Source organism: Staurois parvus, unplaced genomic scaffold (assembly GCF_062004578.1).
Source record: "Staurois parvus isolate SC_StPar_1 unplaced genomic scaffold, SC_StPar_1.0 ptg000131l, whole genome shotgun sequence".
In the NCBI taxonomy this organism is placed as follows: Eukaryota; Metazoa; Chordata; class Amphibia; order Anura; family Ranidae; genus Staurois; species Staurois parvus.
Genome location: NW_028317927.1, coordinates 10,120,197 through 10,129,227, shown reverse-complemented (window position 1 = coordinate 10,129,227; position 9,031 = coordinate 10,120,197).

Sequence of the window (9,031 nt, the reverse complement as noted above, 5' to 3'; positions counted from 1 at the left end):
TGCGCTCGAGTATCCATCCATCCTGCACGGCTACATCAGAACCCTGCTACCTGCCTACAACTCATCAGCTCAACTGCTATTACTGGACTGATCACAGGCACTCATTCCCCACCGTGCCCCTGCAACCGCTGTCTCACCATCAGCAGTCCTTGAGCCGGAGTTGTACGGGAAACCTGCCTCTTCACGTCAGGCTCACTATCCAGGTACGTGACACTAGGTAGGTATTATAGCAGAAGGCCCTAGCAGCTTATCCAGAAGCTTTCTTAAAGAGGCTGAAGTCGCTGATTGAGTAGTGTTAACTTTAACCCCAACCTTAGTTTGATGGTACTTTTACCAAAGTTCCATCTGGCATTCAGATGATCAATGTGCATTGCTTTCCTGTGATGGAAAACCTGATATGGAGGGAGGTGATTTTGCCAGTTTCTTCAATACACCAGGTGCAGCCATAAGTAAAGGTTTAGGCCCTCAGTTTCCTATTTTTGTTTCAGGAACTGGAGAGGGTTGAGATCATATGGCACCCGGATGGCTACTTCACCAGGGCCCTCTGCAGTTTCCAGCTGGCTTCTGATGCTGGCTCTCTTCCTTCACAGGACTTTACGAGCTCTGTAAAAATTGGCCCACACTTCTGTAGTTGTAGCAGATTACTGCAGCCTCTCAACCTGCCTAGTTGAGAATCTGGGGCGACATATACCATGACTGTGAACCATACTGTCACAATAGGCTTGGTTCCACTACAACACCTTGGTTTCTACTAGTGAGAAGCTGCATTCCAGGCCAATTGGACAATGGTTAGAGGATCTCCCCATCATTGCTTGTCCTCAGGTGCTGATATTACCTGCTTGTACATAAGATGTATGTACTTTTATTTTCTTATATAAAGTTTGTGTAACCCCTCTAGTGTAAGATAGGTTTTCTTTTGTACAGTTGTAAGCCGTGTAGCAGGGGTGGGCTCCCCAGGATACAGTGAAGTCACAAACGAGGAAAGCACCCCCAACACCAGCTTTTGTCACAACAGAATTTTACTTAGATGTGGCAAATAAACAAAACCACAAATGCTGGAAACATACAATAAATTTACATACACCCAGCCCAAAGGCTGAGACCCCTGTGCTGCACAGCACGGCACCTTCTGATGGATGAAGGTAGAAAGCGAAGTAATTTACCTACTGGCGGGCACAACTAAGCTGCCACACCTTACCCGTTATTACCCTAAAAGAGCAGGAATCAGTGTATGGGTGTACGTTATGGGCTAGCCTGCGGTGCAGCACAACAGCTTACAATCTTACACAAATCTACAGTATTCCCTCTCCCATAACTGGTCCTGTAGCACGTGCCTGAGTATTCCTTCTGAGCAAAACGCCAGTCTGGCTTGAGTTTGTAGGATTTTATCAGCTCTCCAATGTGAAATGTCACTTTAAGTTGTGGAGTCCTTCCAATGATCAGTAACAACACTTGTGGCCTGACACAAACAGAGACCCTAACTAACTAACTATAGGCCTGTCTCAGTTCTATAGGTGCCAACACTGAAATTAGGTGCTTGCTCGATCTTACCGACCCGGCTCTGCTTTGCATCCGCTGGTGACTCTGAACAGAACAAATGTCTCTCCACTAAGCATGTGATATCACAGTATATATAATGCTTAGTTCCTCAGCTTCCCATCAGCTTCCTGGCAGGCAGCAATCTTCCTTTCTTTGAACAGGGTTAGCGTCTTGAACACCATCAGCTTCACTCAACTGAATTTCTGATTACGTAGGGCTGTCCTCACATCTGGATGGCATCAGATTCACACAGCCCCCCTTCTCTCTCTCAAGCATGGCTGCTCTCCTTTCCTTTTCCTGTTCACTCTTCAAGTGTAAAACCCCACCCCTTCATGAATATAGAAATCTCTATGCAGTCTGAGGCTGTGTTAGAAAAACAGTGACATCTTGTGGCTAAACTGCAGAATGTCAGTCAGAACATTTTTAATTTACTTCAATCAGTGTTCAAACAATGAAAGCTGTTTCCCCATCTCACACAGTTAGAGGCATGCTAGAAGCCTGGGTATGAGTCAGCCTGGGATTGAGTCAGTGAGGTTACTTAAGGTTAAGGCTGGAGGGCTTTACAGGTCAGTTCTCTGATACCTCCCCCTGCTCTAGAAACTTGGAGAAGTTTCTAGAATCCAGTGGGCGGGGGTGAGGAGGGGATTATCTGCATACTTAGGGGAATCTGGCCAATCCCCAGGCAGGCGGCCTGGAAAGGTAGCTAGGCCAGCCCTTAAATATGAGAGAGCCTGCTCAGCTGGGGAGTCAGGTGGAAGATGGAGTGAGGAAGTGCTGCTGGAGTGGAGCCTGGGAGGGGGTCTGCCTGCAGGCTGGAAAGAAGGACTGTCTCACAGTCTACTGAAGAAAGACAGCCTGTCAGCAGGGAAGGAGTCAGTCCAGTGTAAGGCCTGAAAACAGCTTCAACCTTTACAGATACAGGAACAGGACAATGTGAGTACTACTACACCCCCTGGGCCAAAGAAGGGAAAGGGCAGTCAGGTGCAATACCCAATTAGTTCTCCTTGGGACTACATTACTTGTGTGTCTTGGAATCCCTTGCCCTGGGATACTCTCAAGACAGCCAGGTGGATGAGAGGAGTTTCATCTAGGGTTTGAGGAGACCAAGTGCTCCTTGCAAAGACTGTATACTGATTCTTCAGATTAGAGCCACTCCTGAAGGTGTAGATAGCCTAGGATCTGTTATTTCAGAATTTTGCTGGATTTTTATCCTTTTTGTGCCTAAGAATTTATCCTCCAAGTTGCTTCAGGTCCATTGGGCATTCCATATACCCCTAGACCCTATCAAAGTTGTTAACCCCATATGAAACAACAAAAAACATGTTCATGGAGTGTTTATTGACTGTGGATGAAACTGTGGAAGATGAATGTTGCCTGGCTGTGCAGAGCTTAAGGGAACCCAAAAACTCAGCGGCCCTCAAGAGGGTAGCGCTATACTTATTTCTTTACTGTGTGCATCTATATACTTATGGTTATAATATATCATTTAATATGCTGGCTGCAGTAGTTCATCTACCCCCAATTACTTTGATAAGATTACTGGTTAATTTCCCAGAAAGGGAATCCTCCCTGTTCACAGAGGCCCTGTCCTGGGTGGAGGTACTGCCACCCTTATTATTAAAACCACTCTTCTGCTTAGCGAAGGCTCCGGTTCTCCTATTTACCTTCATGTTTAGTACGACATCCCGTTTGGATACAATAGTATAGGCAAAATCTGCATTTTGAGTGCACTGAAGGTTCATTGTTGTATGTACAGCCAAGCCATAGAAAAGGAAAGCTAAGTGTTGATTGGTTGCTACAGACAAGACCCCCATTTTCCCTGTTTTCAAATATAATAAATGAGCCCAATTGTTAATTTTCCTACAATTCATCTCCACTCCACCAGCTGCCAGACACTCTTATCCAATTGGCATTATAAAGGCAGCAGTACTGGGGTCTGAGAACTCAGCTTGAACAATAGGTTATTTATGGCATATTTATTCAAAATGATCTGACATAGCTCAAGCACTTTATAAAGCCCATAGTCAGTTCTTGTTGAATTGCTGACCGTGAATAGATCTGAAATGCTTATTCCTTTAACAAAGTTATACAGTCTGTGGTGTTACAGCTGTTGTACTGAAACACAGCATCCCTGCCAACAGGATCTCCCACTAAACACTGCAGATTGTGTATATTAAAATGCATGACCATTTTTATTGTTATTGTGGTAATCCTTTTTTATGCTGCAATAATTTTTACTGGTATTATTACATTTTGATTCACAGTCATTTTTGTTCTTCCTTTTGTTAAGGGGCTTTGCTGTTATATTCTGCTACTAACAAAGTGACTTACAAGAGACTGTCAGTTACTAAATGATATTCCATTGTCACATAGAAATGACTGAAGACACCAGCTTTCAGAAATAGCATTAAAATGAAGATCCAATACGCTCCCCCTCCCCTCCACCTGTATATTTGACGTCTTTATTTCTTATAAAAGTACATGTCAGATCTGAATATATTCAACAGCTTTGGTGAACTGAATACAATTTTTACCTATATTACAGGCTGTGATGAGAGGCTGTTTTGTGTAGGTTTATTTATAGAAAATTTTGGGTTCAATACGCCTCTTGACTGAGATAAACAATCCATGTGGTGGAAAAAAAAAATATGCAATGAATCATGAACATTTTGTGTATCAAATAAAGAAAACTCAACATACAATCTAAATTTAACTAAAGTTGTTCCTGCTTGCCAGGTTGTCAATCTTTGGGAACAGAGTAAGGATGTCTTATCTTGATCTATAAAACAAACATAAAGTACATATGCCCAAAATCCTTAGTATACCAAACTCAGGACTATGGATATGCAAATTCAGGACACATTTGCACTCTATAAATAAAGCTGAATTCCAGGGGAATAGCTGAATCCAAAGAGGTTCATACAATATATGAAAGCTTTTACTTACCAAAGGTTTTGTAATACTGGTCATCCACTTCTGAGATATACAGGGCTCTGGGAGACAGCACAGCTAGGTTAGTGACCTGACTTTCTCTCCTGCAATTAAGGAATGCAGCTACATATTAATATAAGTATTCTGACCCTAGCCTGTGAATGGAGAATGAAGTAGCAGCAGCAAACTGATGAGTCCATGCCTTTGCTCTCTTCTCCTGTCAGCATGTTTCTTTTCAGTATTTTTGTATGTAGCACTCCCCCCAAAGGAGCTGCTGAAAATCGCCCAGGTTCTTTTCACAGTAGATTGCTCCACAGCCAGGCACACAATCACAGTCTATATTTAGCTCAATAACAAGTCTTGAGGATGTTCTTTTTGTTGTTTTTATTTTTGGAGTAACTGAGATAGGGTTGAGAGAATTGACTGGGATTCTCCAAAAAAGAGAACTATGTACAGGTTGAGGACAGTAAACTCCTTTCTGAAAAATTGAAACAGAAGTCCTTGCAATAGCAAACTGTGGGCTTAGCTTTGTAATAGAAGAAGCTAAAAGCAGACTTTCTTTAGAGCAACCAGAGCAGAGTCCCTTCACATAGAACTAAATAAACTGACCTCCTCAGGACACCAGCCAATATCCCATTTGGACAAATTCAAACCTGACTCTCTAGCACAAGAGGTGTGGCAGTAGCCCAAAAACCTATAAGATCTCTCACAGCAGTCTGTACTCACAAATGTCCAGGGACAGTTGGTTGCCTGCTTCCAACTTCCATGTGATACCTTTCTCCTGTGATACCAGACTACATCTTCAGATGACAACCCCAACGTCAGCTCTCTGCAGCTTCAGCTTCCAAACCCTCAGGTCACCCACCGACAGCAAGCACATGGCAGCGCTGCCCAGAGGGTAGCAAGCCCTCCAGGCTCGATTTCCCTTCTGCAGGCAAAGACCCAGAAGCTGTCTTTCCCAGAGGATTCATACAGACTCCCAGCAACCTTCAGGGCCACTCTCCCTGGGATTGGCCATGGCTTATAACTATTCATACTGCTATTTACATTGCTCCACACCTATGTTCCAGAGTAATAAATAGAGATGAGCGAATCGAACTTGGCGAAGTGGAATTCGTTTCAAAGATTAGGAAAAATTCGATTAGCAGACTTCGGATGCGCGAATCGAAATTTTCCAAAAATGGCGGCGACATGTGTGGCGACGGAGCAGGGATCTCTGGGAAGGCGCGCAGACAAGGCGCGCTGACCCATAATGCATTCATTCATGACATGTGATCGCATTAGCCAATCAGCAGCCAGCCAGCCAGCACTGTGTAATGGTCGAGCTATAAATTGCGGAAATCTTAGAATTCTCCATTAGCCTCCGGTCATTCAAGAGAGACAGACCTCTCTGTATTAGGGACAGAGTTAGGGCCAAAGAGACTTTAGGGCCACAGAATCGTTACTTAGGGACACAGAATTGTTACTCAGGGACACAGAATTCTTACTCAGGGACACAGAACTGTTACTCAGGGACACAGAATTGTTACTCAGGGACAGACACAGAATTGTTACTGAAGGACACAGAATTGTTACTGAGGGACACAGAATTGTTACTCAGGGACAGACACAGAATTGTTACTGAGGGACACAGAATTGTTACTTAGGGACACAGAATTGTTACTCAGGGACACAGAACTGTTACTCAGGGACACAGAATTGTTACTCAGGGACACAGAACTGTTACTCAGGGACACAGAATTGTTACTCAGGGACAGACACAGAATTGTTACTGAGGGACACAGAATTGTTACTGAGGGACACAGAATTGTTACTGAGGGACACAGAATTGTTACTCAGGGACAGACACAGAATTGTTACTGAGGGACACAGAATTGTTACTGAGGGACACAGAATTGTTACTGAGGGACACAGAATTGTTACTCAGGGACACAGAATTGTTACTCAGGGACACAGAATTGTTACTCAGGGACACAGAACTGTTACTCAGGGACACAGAATTGTTACTCAGGGACACAGAACTGTTACTCAGGGACACCGAATTGTTACTCAGGGACAGACACAGAATTGTTACTGAGGGACACAGAATTGTTACTGAGGGACACAGAATTGTTACTGAGGGACACAGAATTGTTACTCAGGGACACAGAACTGTTACTCAGGGACACAGAATTGTTACTCAGGGACAGACATAGAATTGTTACTGAGGGAAACAGAATTGTTACTGAGGGACACAGAATTGTTACTGAGGGACACAGAATTGTTACTCAGGAACAGACACAGAATTGTTACTGAGGGACACAGAATTGTTACTGAGGGACACAGAATAGTTACTCAGGGACACAGAATTGTTACTCAGGGACACAGAACTGTTACTCAGGGACACAGAATTGTTACTCAGGGACAGACACAGAATTGTTACTCAGGGACACAGAATTGTTACTGAGGGACACAGAATTGTTACTCAGAGACAGACACAGAATTGTTACTGAGGGACACAGAATTGTTACTCAGGGACACAGAATTGTTACTCAATGACACAGAACTGTTACTCAGGGACACAGAATTGTTACTCAGGGACACAGAACTGTTACTCAGGGACACAGAATTGTTACTCAGGGACAGACACAGAATTGTTACTGAGGGACACAGAATTGTTACTGAGGGACACAGAATTGTTACTCAGGGACACAGATTTGTTACTCAGGGACACAGAATTGTTACTCAGGGACACAGAACTGTTACTCAGAGACACAGAATTGTTACTCAGGGACACAGAACTGTTACTCAGGGACACAGAATTGTTACTCAGGGACAGACACAGAATTGTTACTGAGGGACACAGAATTGTTACTGAGGGACACAGAATTGTTACTCAGGGACACAGAATTGTTACTCAGGGACACAGAACTGTTACTCAGGGACACAGAATTGTTACTCAGGGACACAGAACTGTTACTCAGGGACACAGAACTGTTACTCAGGGACACAGAATTGTTACTCAGGGACAGACACAGAATTGTTACTGAGGGACACAGAATTGTTACTGAGGGACACAGAATTGTTACTCAGGGACACAGAATTGTTACTCAGGGACACAGAACTGTTACTCAGGGACACAGAATTGTTACTCAGGGACACAGAACTGTTACTCAGGGACACAGAATTGTTACTCAGGGACAGACACAGAATTGTTACTGAGGGACACAGAATTGTTACTGAGGGACAAAGAATTGTTACTGAGGGACACAGAATTGTTACTCAGGGACAGACACAGAATTGTTACTGAGGGACACAGAATTGTTACTGAGGGACACAGAATTGTTACTCAGGGACAGACACAGAATTGTTACTCAGGGACACAGAATCGTTACTCAGGGACACAGAATCGTTGAATTAAAGAGTATGTCAGACAACACGCAGAGGAGTGGCAGAGGAGGCAATGTTTCAGGAGCGAGCAGACGTGGCAGCAGAGGAAGGGGTCGAGGCAGCACTAGTCGCAGCCAGAGGCCAGTGCTCCCGTTGTCATCCAGCGGTCGTGTCTCCACCGACAACCCTGCCGTCATCGATTGGTTGGCTCGGTCGTCTTCCTCTTCCCAGGTCACCTCTGACACCTACAGCCAACGGTCGGTGGGTATGTCAGACACAACCGTTAGTTGGCATGGCCCGGGAGCAAGCCCACTGAAATCACGTGTCCTCTACCTGCCCCTGTCCTTTGGTGTTCCCTCACCAAGCGAAGTATCGCATGCTGTGGGCTCAGCCCCACTGTACACTGAGGAAGAGCTAAAAGAGGGCGGTCAGGAACGGGGGGAGACATCTGCCTCTCCAGCAGCCAGGCGAAGAAGTACTGGTGAGGAGAGTGGCTCGGTAGCCGGTCTAGAGAGAGGTCTGTCTCCTGACCCACACGCAGCCGAGGGGGCTAGTAGTGAGGCGGAGACCCTAATTGATGATGATGAGGCTGATCGCACTTGGCAGCCTCGTCGTCATCAGGCTATTGCTTCCGCATCATCAGGAGAAGAGGGTGCCAGCTTGGCAGCGAGCAAAACAGTCGGTGGGTTGCCCAGGAGGCAGCAGGGTCGCAGCAGTGTCAGTGGAGGCAAACGGCCATGGAGTAGAGCACCAGCTCCACTGCAGCCTACCACCACGGCCAGTAGTGGTGCCGGTGTGCACGGAGGAAGTAGCAGTCAGCCAGTGAGGAGTAGCGGGGGCAAAGTTTCCTACTTGGCGGTGTGGCAATTTTTCGTCAAGCCGCCCGAGGAAGTAAACGTAGCCGTATGTCGACTATGTGGCCAGAAAGTCAAGCGTGGCCAGGGGGCCCATGTCTCCATTGCCACACTCTGCCATGTGCCACTTTCAGGTCTCCTCACACTGCTGGTGGGTTCCATTTTGTCATAGGGTGCTGGCAGATTACGGGCCTCCCATTGCTGCTGCCAGGCCCGTAATCTGTCATGGGCCCCTGTACCGCCTCCTCATGCTGCTGCCAGGCCCGTAATCTGTCATGGGTCCCTGTACGGCCTCCCATTGCTGCTGTCTCCATCGCCACACTCTGCCATGTGCCACT